Raw genomic sequence first — 16,707 nt, forward strand, 5'->3', positions numbered from 1 at the left:
GTCGGCCGGGCACAACGACGTCATTGAGAACCGTCACGGTCGACCCGTCCTTGAGGATGACGGGTTTGAGTGGGTAGGAGTCCCACGGGGTCCCGCTCAGGCTCAAGTACCAGCAGGCTTTCATGACCAGGCTCAGAATCAGGCGCCCCCTCTTCCCTCCATCGAGGAAGGGGGGGAGAAGATAAGACTACAACCAAAAGGGGTGTTTCCCGTAGGACCGCAAGGGCATGTTTTTGATTTTGACCATTCCCCCGTTACAGGCGGGGATACTTACCATTATACTAACGAGGATCGGGTTGTGGGGGTAGATAGGAGGGTTGAGCCTGTCCCGAACCAATCACAGGGGACAGGGGTGAGGGGAAAAAGGGAGGTCAAGGACACTGAGTCGGAAGAGGTGGGGGGACAGGATATGTTCCAGAGGACAGCCGGAACGTTGAGGGACTCAGTGGGCTCACTCTGGGCCAGGTTGAGGGGTTTGCTTCCTTCCGGGGAACAAGATGGGGGCGACTATGACTATGACGAGGAAGACCCGGAGGCTGACCCGATGTATAGGGCGGCTTTAGGGAATGAGTGGTTTAAGTGGGTCCAGTACACGAGCGCGCAGAATCAGATAGAGGATTGTTATGTCTGCTCCAAGGCACGTCCGGATAGGCTGCTGGTGAAGGGCACGAAGTTCAGTTGGGCTCAGTGTGACAGGGACGCAGAGGCATGGGAGGGGCCCCATAATAGTCGCCCTTGGTGCGAGGCAGAGTGTTTGGGGTTTCTCGGCTCTAGTCGTTTTAAGGCGGCAGGAAACGTCACGGATTTCAAGGATGTCACTATGCGGGAACGTTGTAGGAAATTGGATGTACGTGTGCAGGGGGTAGCGACGGGGTTGCCAATACCCAGAGGTGTCAAACTATGGCTGACCAAGGATTTCGAGTGCTTGCAAAAGGAGGGGACCCGGGATGTAGGGGAGGTGGCAGAGGGGCGGTGCACTACTATTTGGAGCATCACGACTAACTGCACGAAAGAAGGAAAGTGTGGACACGGGGTCGTGTTAAAGGGAGTGGATACCAACCCACGGCCTGTAGCTTGCCCTTTTCATGTCCAGGATATGGCACTGGCGGACCAATACTGGCTCTGCGGCGGTAGGAGGTTGAGGAATACACTTCCTTTAGATTGGTCAGGTAGATGTGCCCGGGTTCAGGCGATCATGCCAATGGTGGTCCTACCATTATCAGTGACGGAAGGACCTTCTGAGTCTCCTATCTCTCGAACGAAGCGTAGCTACAAGGCAGACCCAAGGGTGTATCTGGACAGCATAGGACAGCCAAGGGGCATTCCAGCCGAGTTCATGGCTAAGAATGAGATTGCGGCAGGGTTTGAGTCTATTCTGCCATGGATATCGGTCAATAAGAACACCGGGTGGATCAACTATTTGTTTTACAATCAGCAGCGGTATCTCAACTACACCGAGGAGGCGTTGGATGCAATGGGGGACCAGATGCACGCGACCAGTACGGTGGCGTGGCAGAATAGACAGGCTCTGAACTGGTTAATGGCGGAGAAGGGTGGAGTCTGTTCCATGTTTGGACAGTACTGCTGCACATTCATTCCGACGAATGTGGGGCCAGGGGGAAAGTTCTCCGAGGCCATGGCTAAGCTGAAGGATTTGAGGGAGGAGTTGAGGGGGAATTCTGGCCGGAATGAAGAATGGTGGGGGAGTGGGGTGTTGGAAAGATTGGGACAGTGGGGAAGCATAGTGATGCAGACGGGGATATCCATTGGGGTGGCAGGGTTGATATTGGTTCTCCTTTTCTGTTGTGGTATGCCTCTCTTGGGTAGGCTGGTAACTTCACACGTAACGAGCCAAATGCTGATGGTGGGACAGAAAGAGATTGAGCCACAAATCGGGCCATATCCTCAGCTTTATGCTGCCTTAGAGGGAGACGAGGGGATAGAGGATTAGGGGTATGGTGAGGTAGGGACATTTTCTTTTTGTTGGTTCTTTCCTTTAAGAGTGACGGGGGATGGTCTGAGTGCAGTTTTGTTGGTTTATTCCTTTAACTAGGAATTTTAGTCTGATTTTCTAATGATCCTTCGGCATAGAGATTGCAACCATTGAAAATCATTGCATTGTTTTTTATTTTTTTATTATTTTTTGTTTATTTTACTTGTGGTCCTGGTCAAACCGGAATGGGAAGGGGCATCGGCAGAGTGTCGGTTCTGAGCCTGAGGAAGCATTGAGAAGAAGTGGTCTGGGGATCGGTTCTGGGGACTGGAGGGACAAAGGGGGGGGCTAACGCAGTGGGCAAGATGGGCACCTCCCGTCGAAGATGGGGGGACACGTGGTGAGGTCGGTACCAGCGCCTCCCGTCCAGGCATGGGGACATGCTTCTACGAGGACTGGAGGTGTGGCGTGGTGGTTGCTGTATTGGCAAAATGTGACTTTTGGCAATACGGTGAGGAGACTATGGTGTGGGCATGGAAGGGGGGCTGAGAGATGGACACTGGGACTCAATGTTATGGAAGAGACAATGTCATTTCTTTTTTGGGAGGGATGTTCTATGTTTAGTTCTGACGGTCAACTTCTCCTTTCCCTGATGAGAGTCGCGGTTTCCGGCCGGAACTGTGGCTCATTTGGTAAGCGGTGGAGGTTGGGGGGATTTGTCTGTCAGGTTAGGATTATAAATTGGGGTATTTTTTTTTTTGATGTTTTATTATTACTCTTGTTTTGAGCGGTTTTGTGTTTATTGTGAGAACGGTAGTCAGCCTTTGTTGGTCCGTTAGGGGTCCAGTGAATGAAGTAAGGTTTCTTGTTTAGTTAGACATTTAAAATATATTATATGGCTAGGTTTCTTGTTTAGATCAGCCATTTAAACTTTTATTATATAAATATGGTTTCTCGTTTAGTTAGACGTTCACATTTTCTTGGTTATATGATTTGGGTGGGACTAGGGATAGCCCCAAATGGGGGAATGTTGTGGAAAATGTGTATGGGGTGGACTAGTTTAATATAGGTCAACTAGCAGTGCTGAAAGACGGTCTGGCTGACGTTCTTAAAACAACTTGGACAGATGGACATTTCAGTACGGCACGTTGTGTGCTTGTAATCTCGTACATCGTATCGCTTTCATATCTTGTTCTTTTCTCTCTTTCATACATACACAGCACACACACACAGGCACAGCACACACACACAGACACACGGACACACACATACACAGCACACACACACAGACACAGCACACACACACAGACACACGGACACACACATACACAGCACACACACACAGACACAGCACACACACACAGACACACAGACACACACAGTCACACAGACACACACACACACACACAGACACACACAGTCGCACAGACACACACACACACACACACACATTCCCTGTGACACAATACACACATACAATACACATACGTCTGTACGCAGACGCACACACACACAGACACACACACACATACACACACACACACACACACACACACACACACACACATCTCACTCTCTCTTCAATGTTCTTAATGTTTTACATCATATCGTGTGTGTACATCATATCTTGTTTATCTCTCTTCATGTTATTAATGTTCTTATCTCTCTCTACGATGTTAAATCTACGTATCATCTTAATGTACGTCATGTCAGATCTGACATGATATGATACGTCATCATATCTGTCATGGGGGGGCAGGACTGAGAGGGGATTTAGGGGACAAGCAGAGGGATTGAGAGTTAGAGTGTTTTTTGTTCAAGCTGTGGTGATCCTCTGCTCGATCCATAGCTTTTGCTGTTAAGAACTTCTTTTCTTAAATAAATTACCTACTTGTTACAATTGGAAATATCGTCTCCTGCTGTGTTAAACAACCATCAGCCACAACAATACACTGGCACAATCAGTTAGCTTAGCATTGCTGCTACCATTATGCTTGCTTGCATGGTAAACCAACAACATGGCAGGGTGCAGACATACAGGCCGGGCCTGTCTCTCTCCCTCCCTCCCTTATGTGTTTGTGCTTAAAACAGTGAATGATGACCGCATGTTCTCAGAGCATTTTCAGAGCACTGTTAAACTGTTAAATGGTCATTTTAAAACTAATATAAGAAATTAATGTATATAGTGGTATATTTATGAGGGGAAAAAAATATTTGCAACAACTTTTAACCTTTATACAGGTAGGTTATTGATAACTAATTATGTTATGAGTGTCATATTACAGTGACATTCATACAGTATCCTTTGATTTCACATAATTTAATTATTATTTCACAATAAAATACTGTAATCAAAATCCTCTGTAATATCACATCAGATTTTGTAATCTCACAATAACATAGCAATATTTCACATTTAATTATTATTTAACAATAATAGTAATCAAAATCGAAAGGGCCATTTGCATATTATTGGTATCTAGGGACATCTATTGACCTGAGGGAATGTATTCACAGTGTATATATTGTGTATATTACTAGGCTTGCTTAAATTGTGATGAAACAAAGGAGAATATGAATTATGATTTTTCTTTGCATCTTTGACAGTGAATAACACCATGCTAATAATGACCAAACATTAAAAACTGCCACTGATCTAGTTCAGCCCCCTCTTGAGATCATGTGTAAAAAAAATCGAAGGAAATTAATAAAGGGAAGATGATTAAACCGAAGGTTCTGTAGATACAGTACTGAATTCTCCCATCCGGACCAATGCAATTTGAAATATTATTATAGAATATGATGCTTGGAAAACAAGAAAGAAAAAATCAACAACTTCTTAGATAACCTTAAACTTTCTAAACTATCCCCAGAAGAGGCGGATGAGCTAACCTACCCTATTACGGAGAAGGAGATAGGGGAAACTATTCAGATGCTTAAGAACAATAAATCACCAGGTACAGATGGGTTTTCAAATGAATTTTATAAACATTTCACTGAACAGTTAACACCAGTATTAAGTGTAGTTTATAACTATGCCCTATCTGAGAGAGATCCACCAGGAAGCTGGTCAGAAGCTATTGTCTCGGTAATACATAAAGAAGGTAAAGACCCCACAAGATGTAGTTCCTATAGGCCCATAAGTCTCCTTTGCAACGATTTCAAGATATTGACATCTATACTTAAAAAAAGAATACAGAAACATATAATAAAACTGATACACCCAGACCAGACTGGCTTTATCACTGGTCGACAGACAACATCAGAAGAACTTTAAATCTGCAAACAGTGGCTGGATCTCGAAAAGAACCATCAATGCTTCTCGGCTTAGATGCCGAGAAGGCATTTGATAGAGTTGATTGGCTGTACCTTGAACTAACATTGAAAGGTATGGGATTCAATAACACATTTATAGATTGGATAAAATGTTTATATAAAAATCCTAAGTCTAGAGTAAGGGTGAATGGTCACTGCTCTCACTTCTTTGAGATACAGAGAGGGACACGCCGAGGAGACGTTTTGTCTCCGTTACTATTCGCGATTGGCATAGAGCCACTAGCGGAGATGATTAGATCAAACCCTCAGATACAGGGAATAGATGACCAAAAAGGCATTACACACAAGATCTCGCTATTTGCTGATGACATTTTACTTTATATCAAAAACCCTTTAGAATCAATTCCAAACATAATGATGGATTTAAGAAATTACGGCGAACTGTCGGGTTATAAGATAAATGAGACCAAATCAGAAGCCATGATGATAGTGGGAACATGGCCAATACATCTGAATAGTATAGCACCCTTCCATTGGGCTAGAGACGGATTCAGGTATTTAGGAATCATTTTGACTCCCAGCAGCAATCAGTTATATCAAGCAAACTACGAAAAGTTGATTGTACAAATCAAATCAGACATGGCCAGATGGGACATTTTACCTCTCTCCCTAGTGGGAAGAATAGAATCAATTCGAATGAATGTGCTACCTAGACTTATTTTTCTCTTCCAGTCTCTACCTATACCAATACCTGCCACTACCTTTAAAAGGTTAGATAAACTCCTATCCAAATTTATCTGGCAGAGGAAAAAACCTAGAGTAAGGCTTAAAACACTATGTTTGCCAAAGAACAAGGGTGGTCTTGGTCTGCCAAACCTAAGAAACTACTACTGGGCAGCTCAATTACGCATACTTGTGCATTGGATACAAAAGGACCTAGATTCCGGATGGGTACAGATTGAGCAAAACTCAATTCCAAAGACCCCTCTCAGATCCATAATATTCCTGGGGAAAGCATACTGGAAAAAAATTAAGATTGGTAACAAATGGATTACAAATACATTAAAGGGTAGGCGGTTAGGTGGCCGAGCGGAGATTGCGTTCGTCACCAGCCCCGGAGCTGTGAGCTCGATTCGCCTGTTCGAATCCAGCTCACAGCTCCGGGGTTGTCACCAGCTTGGCTGGCCGTCTGCACTGATACAATTGGCTGTATCAGAGGGTGGGAGAAGCTGGCGGGGTGGGTCCGGGTCGTTGTAAACAGCGACTCCTACAGTTCGGTCGGGGCGCCTGCTAAGCGTGGATTGGACGTGAGTGGGATAGTGTGATCCTCCCACACGCTACGCCCTCTCAATGAGAATCCGCGCTGCCAGGTGAAAAGAAGCGGTGATTGGCTGGACGTGTGTCGGAGGAAGCACGTGGTAGCCTCCACTCTCCCAGATGATCTGACTGTGGGGGGTAAGTGCGCAGCGATCAGGAAGGGACTGGGAATTGGCATACGACTAACATTGGGATGGGAGAAAATCGGAAGAAAATGGAGGGGGAAAAAGACCAAAAAAAATAAATAAAAAAAAATACATTAAAGGTATGGGAAAGTGTAAGGAAAAAGGGGGGAGGTCCACGATCAATATCTAGGGCCATGCCAATAGCAGACAATACAGAATTCCACCCAGCTATGGAGGACGGGGGTTTTAAAAAATCGGCGGATTTGGGCCTGGTTACTATCAATCAATTAATGGAAGGAGACTGTTTTAAATCGTTTGCACAGCTACAGCAATGTTTTGATCTACCTTCGAAGGACTTGTTTAGATACTTTCAAATAAGACACTATGTAATGACTCACAGTGAGTGGGAAGCAATTAAGAGACCACCAACAAATGTGGAGCAGTACTTTATTAACACAATAGAAAAAAACTTGATGGAAAGAAAGCAGATATCCAATATTTACAACATGTTACAACTAGACGATCCAGGAGACACCACCTATATTAAAGAAAAATGGGAGTTGGAAGCTAATGTGATCATAGAAAATGAAGAATGGGAGGACAGCCATTCAAGCAATCATACAATCACAAATAGCCCAATGTGGAAGGAGTTTGACTGGAAGGTCAAGGTCAGGTACTTTAGGACTCCTCAAGTTCTCTCCGGATTTGCTGGTGGGTCCTCACCACTATGTTGGAGAGGATGTGGAATGATCGGAGATCATACACATATTTTCTGGGACTGTCCAAGGGTGCAGACATTTTGGGTGAATATCAAAAATGAGATTAAAACCATTCTAGATCTTGACTTACCTCTGAATCCATCGTACTATATCTTGGGATGTATACCGAAAGGCACATACTATGGAGATACGTTATACATCTTGAGAGTGATACTGTTAATAGCAAGGAAAATGATAACTATGGCATGGCTACAAAATCAACCACCGACAATCAAACAATGGACCAAGAGACTGAGACAGATGTATACAATGGAAGAAATGACTGCTCAATTGCAACTGAAAAAAGATATGTTTATGCAGAGATGGTCACTTGTAACCTTGTACCTGGAGATACACTAGCATGAGTCTGACCCTCCTGACACCCTCTCGTTGTTTTTTCTTTTTTTGTTGTTCTTTTTTTTCTGTTAAATTATAATTTTTTTTCCTTTTGCTAAATTTATTTGTCTATTTATTTCTTCGTTTCTTATCCTACAAAAAATCCTAAAAAAAAAATATTGTAAAAATCCCTCCCCTCTGGGTTGTTTATGAGGCGTACTCGGATTATATAGCTTATTTTGATTACGCTGAATACATTGAAAACAAATTGAATAAGAGGGAAGAGCCTGAGTAACAAATGTCATTGAATATGTGAATCAAGTATATTATACTGTATGATTAATGCAATGTGATGTTAATTATGACACAAAATAAAAGAAAGTTAAAAAAAAAAAGAATACGATGCTTATAAATGACCTTATTATAGCCAATTCGCACATTTATATATATATATATATATATATATATATATATATATATATATATATATATATATATATACATATATTATCTTTCAAATGCCTGAGTTCAATTTGGATTTAGTATCACCAGGCATGCATAAGAACAGATAATAATCTACTGTAATCTACTGTACTTTTAAATTTTCCCCACAGTGCAACCGTTTTGAAACTAATTTCAGATCTAATTGTTCCTACATGTTAACAATAGGGAAGAGAAATTAACTGCGTTTTAAAATTTGTCAAACGTTACCTTTTGTGGTTTATTATCCAGAATAATAACAGTTATTGAAATAATTCATACAGAACTCTGAACCTTGAATCCCATTATAATCTTCCAGGAAGTGTAGTTCAGAAAAATTCCCACGGTTAAACATTTCCAAAATGGTCGCCCTCTCGGAATATACTTCAGCAAATCGAAAAGTTAAATCTATCTAATGGCACTTTTAACCTATTGCTAAACTAACGTATTGATGATAATATACATTCTACATGCTTTTGTGACATGTTAGTGATGTTAATACTTGAATACGTTTGATATTAAAAACGCTAATTTTTATGCAACACTCGGGTGGAACAGGTTAACCTGCTGGTTGTGTGTCCCATTCACAGCTCAGTAAAAGAGAAGTGCTCCATCCATCTCGACTCCCGTGTCCGTTATTCACACAGGACAGAAACACAGTGGTCACATTTGCTTCACTGATTCTAAAAAAATTATTATTTTCTTTAATAGGTTGAAGGTTCATCATCCTTACACAGCTTGCACAGGGAGAGATCTTATGTCCCATATGTGATGAACAGAAGTAAGCTCAACACTGCAGTGATGAGTGAAATTATTGGTTCTGTATTTCAGGTTCATGGTAGAGGGGTCTACAGTCAAATTGTGAACTTATCATTTAACAGCATCATAATTTTTTTTTGCTGTTTAGTGTTAGTCTCCTTGTATTTAAAGAAGGCTAGATGCCGCAGAGAGGGAAGACGACACACTGGAGTGGCAGGAGAGTCCAGGCTGATGAGAGGTCCCTATGTGTACGGGTGGCAAAACAGCGCCAGTGTCCTCTCCATTCACACTCCATTGGGAGCAATTAGGGGTTACAGGGGCACTGCCATCTTAGACTAACTTTGGTTATTTGGATTGAATGTTTAAATTATGTATAGATTTTGTAAAATATAATTTCCCCCAATAGTATTGAGTTAACCTATGATTCCTTCCTATCCCTAGGTGTGTGAGGTGGGGCCCAGCAGACATACCGGACGGGGAGACAGAGGAAGCCTTGGGGGCTTTGAAAAGGGATCTGCTAACATCTACTCAGGCATGCAATCTACTTTACTTTTGGTGAATTGACACATGAATAAACATCCCACATTAAGCAAAAAGGCCACCTTAATATTCAGAATGAGTAATGATGAGATAGCATGAAATTAAAGGTTTGCCACTCAATTTCCCGGAGGTGGCGACATCAAATTTAATTGTTGTTACTTGGGTACTCATTACATGTATTTGTATGTCTGTACACAGCGGAAGGGATGGGTGGGGCAGAGAGCAGAACTTATGATGGAGAGGACCTACGTCATCCTGCAGCGGTACTTGAACAAAATGCCTGCACCAATGATGGTGGAGCTCAAAGAGGAATGGCCTTTTCTCTTCGCTCAGACGGGGCTTTTCTCCCACTTTTGCCTCCTGACAGACACCGATGCCCTTCAAAAGATCCAAGATGCCCTGGGTCAGAGAGGACGGACCATCCTGCAGTTCTGCCAGAAACTGGACAACCCGGAGATCAGGGAAGTTCTGGCCAGATATGATCCACAGGCTTCGGAGAAGACTCCTTATGGTGTAATTCAAGGAGCCTACGGAGAAACTGCTGCTCGGAGTTGATGTACGTTTTATTTATTTAAATATTAAAATATTTAGAGGGTCTATCACAGTGTTTAGAGGGTCTATCAGTGTTTAGAGGGTCTATCACAGTGTTTGTAGGGTCTATCACAGTGTTTGTAGGGTCTATTACAGTGTTTAGAGGGTCTATCACACCCTCTAAACACTGATAGACCATCTAAACACTGTGACAGACCCTCTAAACACTGTGACAGACCCTCTAAACACTGTGACAGACCCTCTAAACACTGATAGACCCTCTAAACACTGTGATAGACCCTCTAAACACTGATAGACCCTCTAAACACTGTGACAGACCCTCTAAACACTGTAACAGACCCTCTAAACACTCTGACAGACCCTCTAAACACTGTGACAGACCCTCTAAACACTGTGATAGACCATACAAACACTGTGATAGACCCGACAAACACTGTGATAGATCTATCACAGTGTTTGTCGGGTCTATCACAGTGTTTAGAGGGTCTATCAGTGTTTAGAGGGTCTATCACAGTGTTTAGAGGGTCTATCACAGTGTTTTTAGAGGGTATATCACAGTGTTTAGAGGGTCTATCAGTGTTTAGAGGGTCTATCACAGTGTTTAGATGGTCTATCACAGTGTTTAGAGTGTCTATCACAGTGTTTAGAGGGTCTATCACACCCTCTAAACACTGATAGACCATCTAAACACTGTGACAGACCCTCTAAACACTGATAGACCCTCTAAACACTGTGATAGACCCTCTAAACACTGTGACAGACCCTCTAAACACTGATAGACCCTCTAAACACCGTGATAGACCCTCTAAACACTGTGATAGACCCTCTAAACACTGTGATAGATCCTCTAAACACTGTGATAGATCTATCACAGTGTTTGTCGGGTCTATCACAGTGTTTAGAGGGTCTATCAGTGTTTAGAGGGTCTATCACAGTGTTTAGATGATCTATCACAGTGTTTAGAGGGTCTATCACAGTGTTTAGAGGGTCTATCAGTGTTTAGAGGGTCTATCACACCCTCTAAAACTGATAGACCCTCTAAACACTGTGATAGACCCTCTAAACACTGATAGACCCTCTAAACACTGTGATAGACCCTCTAAACACTGATAGACCCTCTAAACACTGTGACAGACCCTCTAAACACTGTGACAGACCCTCTAAACACTGTGATAGACCCGACAAACACTGTGATAGACCCGACAAACACTGTGATAGACCCTCTAAACACTGTGATAGATCTATCACAGTGTTTGTCGGGTCTATCACAGTGTTTAGAGGGTCTATCAGTGTTTAGAAGGTCTATCACAGTGTTTAGAGGGTCTATCACAGTGTTTAGAGGGTCTATCACAGTCTTTAGAGGGTCTATCAGTGTTTAGAGGGTCTGTCACAGTGTTTAGAGGGTCTATCACAGTGTTTAGAGGGTCTATCAGTGTTTAGAGGGTCTATCACAGTGTTTAGAGAGTCTATCACAGTGTTTAGAGGGTCTATCACACCCTCTAAACACTGATAGACCCTCTAAACACTGTGACAGACTCTCTGTGACAGACCCTCTAAACACTGTGACAGACCCGACAAACACTGTGATAGACCCTCTAAACACTGTTAGCCCTCTAAAGACTGTGATAGACCCTCTAAACACTGATAGACCCTCTAAACACTGTGACAGACCCTCTAAACACTGATAGACCCTCTAAACACTGTGATAGATCCTCTAAACACTGATAGACCCTATAAACACTGTGACAGACCCTCTAAACACTGTGACAGACCCGACAAACACTGTGATAGACCCGACAAACACTGTGATAGACCCTCTAAACACTGTGATAGATCTATCACAGTGTTTAGACGGTCTATGACAGTGTTTAGAGGGTCTATCACAGTGTTTAGAGGGTCTATCAAATTTTTTAAAGGGTCTATCAGTGTTTAGAGGGTATATCACAGTGTTTAGAGGGTCTATCACAGTGTTTGTAGGGTATATCACACTGTTTGTAGGGTCTATCACAGTGTTTAGAGGGTCTATTACAGTGTTTAGAGGGTCTATCACAGTGTTTAGAGGGTCTATCAGTGTTTAGAGGGTGTGATAGACCCTCTAAACACTGTGACAGACCCTCTAAACACTGATAGACCCTCTAAACACTGTGATAGATCCTCTAAACACTGATAGACCCTATACACACTGTGACAGACCCTCTAAACACTGTGACAGACCCGACAAACACTGTGATAGACCCGACAAACACTGTGATAGACCCTCTAAACACTGTGATAGATCTATCACAGTGTTTAGACGGTCTATGACAGTGTTTAGAGGGTCTATCACAGTGTTTAGAGGGTCTATCACATTTTTAAAGGGTCTATCAGTGTTTAGAGGGTCTATCACAGTGTTTAGAGGGTCTATCACAGTGTTTGTAGGGTATATCACACTGTTTGTAGGGTCTATCACAGTGTTTAGAGGGTCTATTACAGTGTTTAGAGGGTCTATCACAGTGTTTAGAGGGTCTATCAGTGTTTAGAGGGTGTGATAGACCCTCTAAACACTGTGATAGTCACAGTGTTTATGCTCTTATCATCGTACATCATCTCACCTCTCTTCCTCACTTTTTTATTTTTGTGTCTATCAGCTGCTGCTCGACAGTTTGACCCCAAGCTGACCGACCAGGACTACAGCGAAACTGTCAAGAAGTGGCTTCGTTATGCGCCAGACCGGGAGGGAGGCATCTCAAGGAACCGAAGTGACCCAAACTTAAGTCAAGCGAACCAGAGTCAAACTTAGGGTACCCCAGCACACACTGTTTCCTTGGTTCATACAGTACAAGGAATTACCCTCATGGACACTGTTCTTCCATGGACAGCATCTACTTGAATGACTTGCTGCTTCAGCCTGTTCTTGGAACCGAAGTGACCCAAACTTAAGTCAAGCGAACCAGAGTCAAACTTAGGGTACCCCAGCACACACTGTTTCCCTGGTTCATACAGTACAAGGAATTACCCTCATGGACACTGTTCTTCCATGGACGGCATCTACTTGAATGACTTGCTGCTTCAGCCTGTTCTTGCAGTGTTTTTATTTTTTAATTTTAAATTTTAATCTTTATTTACCCAGGGTAGGTTCGCTGAGCACGGGTGCTCTTTTTCAGCTACGCCCTGCTTCACATTCACAGAGTTCCATTCACACCTGGGAGCTGCCCAGTACAACCACAGTCTGACACTGTTGGCCACTGAGCAACTCCACTGGAGCAGTTGGGGGTTTAGTGCCTTGCTCAAGGGCACTTCAGCGGTTGGTGTTAAGGGTATGGGAGAGAGTTATATGGGAGAGAGTTATAGAAACATTAGGGGTGTAACGGTACACAAAATCCACGGTTCGGTACGTACCTCGGTTTTGAAGTCACGGTTCGGTATTATTTTCGGTACAGTGGGGGGAGGGGGGGGGGTACAAAAAAATTTGCTTTTCATTTATCTATTTATTTAACTGTATTAAACAATATAAAATGAATTGGCCATAATTGACTGAGCAAACTAATGCTTACTGCTGTATATAGCAGATGCCTTGAAGGATAAGTCGTGGACAACTGTAGATCATCTGAGCTCCACTCCCAGATAGCAAAAGGTGTTAATTCAATGTTGATTTATGGTCAAAATGCTTGATTTTTGGTTAAGGTCGACGATTGATGGTGGATCACCCATTAACCGATGAACCAATTGACCAATGTTGAAAACATGTCATTGAATCAACATTGTTTTGTGGTTGCATTTTAATGATTGAAATGCCAATATCTAATAAATGTTGAATCAACGTATGCTGTTCAACGTATGCTGTTAGTCGTCATTAAGTTGGACCGATCCGAATGCCCCCCCCAATTTAAACAGATATGGTACGTCCCAGCCACATACTATAGCTTCCTCTATTATATGCAGCGCTCGCTCTCATTGTGAACTGGCAACAGAACAGCAATGTCGACATCCCCCGGATTTGATTCTACTGAGTGCTTTACAGTAAGTTTTGGCTATATTACTTTTATCTTAACTGTGTTCAGTGAAAAATAACGTTATTGTGAGTGTGACCGGTGTACTCTTGATGGCGTTGTGCATGTTCATGCTGCAGTTTGGTAGGTAAATATATATATACGTCAACTAAGATAAATATTCATGAATATTCGTTAGCGTGTACTTAATATAACTCTGGAGAGTGTGCAAGTGGAATCGTACGGTTGTTTAAGACCAGTTATTTATTATTTCGATGTAATTATTCTAGCGCCAAACGAACAGAAATTGCGTGCTCCAATTGCGTGCGTTGGTACTGAATGACGTTGTGCGACTCAGCCAATCAAAAGCATGCTTATTGGGTGAACAGGAAGTAGTCAAGGAAGCACGCGCTAGCTGGCCTAGTAAACACGTGGATTCGTAAATGCAACGTTGCCTACGAGACAACGGGGCCGCGTGTTTCTTTTTGTATTGCTCCTGGCTGTTCAAACTAATTTTACAGTTCTGCTAGCTACATGCAGTATTTAGCGAGCTGGGTTAGCCGGCTAGTTGGCTTTGAATCCCGGCTGCGGCTAGGTAGCCAGCTAGCTAAATGCCCCACGACGGTGATGTCACCAAACAAAATGGCGGCGCCCATGTTGATAAAGCGCTTCACATAACAAATCGTTTTTTCTTAGAAACTGCTTATTTTTATAACGTGATTTTTTTCTGTGGCTTATCTAAATACTAATTTGATGCTATGACTATGTTTATATCGCAATATGCTTCATCTCCCCTTTAAGCTTAGGCACTCTTTCGAAGTTGGTTAAGGTTAGAGTTTGTCTTAGAGCATGGCGATAGAACGCCAGGTAGTTTGCAGGCTGTTTGGCGTGCCACTGGTCCTGCTAATGTTGAATGAATGAATGAAAACTTTATTTAACAGATTGCAGAAGGGGTACAATACAGTATGGCTCAATACACACAATTGTTAAGGGGATGCAGACCAGAGAAAGACGTTTTTGTCTCGTTTACATCAGGGTCCCCCATTTTCAATTCATAGTGACATTTATGACATACACATGATGACATTTATGGCATAGGGAGGGACATACATGACATACAGATAGTATATAGTTAGACGTTTGGTTATATGCATGGTATTTTCTAATGAACAATATAACAATAATATAATAATGAACTCTCTTGATATTGATCAAAATGTAGAATTATGCAAGCGTTTCACCCTGCACATTGCAATGCAGCACATTAATCAGGACCCTCCCCCCTTTTTTCTTTATTTTTCCAGAATCACGTACCAGTTTCAAGAAGCCGCACGTTGCAGCAATTGAAGCAAAGACCTGTTCTAGCCAAGTAAATACCACAATTTATGTACCATTACATTGACTATATAGTTAGACGTTTGGTTATATGCATGGTATTTTCTAATGAACAATATAACAATAATATAATAATGGACTCTCTTGATATTGATCAAAATGTAGAATTATGCAAGCGTTTCACCCTGCACATTGCAATGCAGCACATTAATCAGGACCCTCCCCCCTTTTTTCTTTCTTTTTCCAGAATCACGTACCAGTTTCAAGAAGCCGCACGTTGCAGCAATTGAAGCAAAGACCTGTTCTAGCCAAGTAAATAGCACAATTTATGTACCATTACATTGACTACAGCACCTCATCACTATCACTATCACTATGTCATCTTATTCTCTGGCTAAAAGACGTAGAGTCAACAAATTAGTGAGAGAGACAGAGCAGGCTATCCTCACTGATTATAAGTTAATTGTTGCTGCTAATTCAAGGACAAACCATCACTCTTTAGAGAACACAGATCCTGTCACAGCCTCTACTGAGTGCCTGCTAGATTTACCAAAGACAGACTTGCCACTAGATTTAACAACTAGATCAGACTTGCCACTAGATTTATCAACTTCAGACTTGCCACTAAACAGACCACTAACTATCAGTGATCAAAGTGAAAATATTGACTCACCAGGTGAGTCAAATGCACATTTTGAAAGTATAGCTGGGGATGACGAAATTGAACCTGAACATGTCTTTGACAGTGATGAGCATAATGAAGATTTCCTCATGACAAGTTTAAAATATTGGGCAACATTTTATAGAAGCAGTCAAAAGAGGATCGGTAATGCAGCCTTTATCAACTATGCCCCAAAACTATGGAACAAACTACCCCAAAACATCAGGGAAGCCAACTCGCTAGACATCTTTAAAAGACAGCTTAAAACCTATCTCTTTGCTCAGGCATTTCACTGATAGATATCTGCTACCACCTAGTGGCAAGAGGAAACATCAGGGATATCCTGACACAACTTGTATTTATTCTTACCCTGCCTACTCTTTTACACTGCCTATCAAATTCATGTGTCGGTTATTGCACTTTTTACTTCTTACTGATGACTATTTTTAAACTGAATCATTTTAAACTATTCTTATTATTTGAAACACTGATTATTTATGACTATTTTTAAACTGAATCATTTTATTCTTATTATTTGCTAGCCATATCTTGCTATGCTCGCTCATGCCTGTATTTTTTATGTCCGTTCTATTTTATAATTTTTTGACTATTTTTAAACGGAATCATTTTAAACTATTTTTACTATTTGTGTTACTGAAAACTGTAA

Source organism: Notolepis coatsorum (assembly GCF_963971535.1).
Source record: "Notolepis coatsorum genome assembly, chromosome: 9".
NCBI lineage: Eukaryota > Metazoa > Chordata > Actinopteri > Aulopiformes > Paralepididae > Notolepis > Notolepis coatsorum.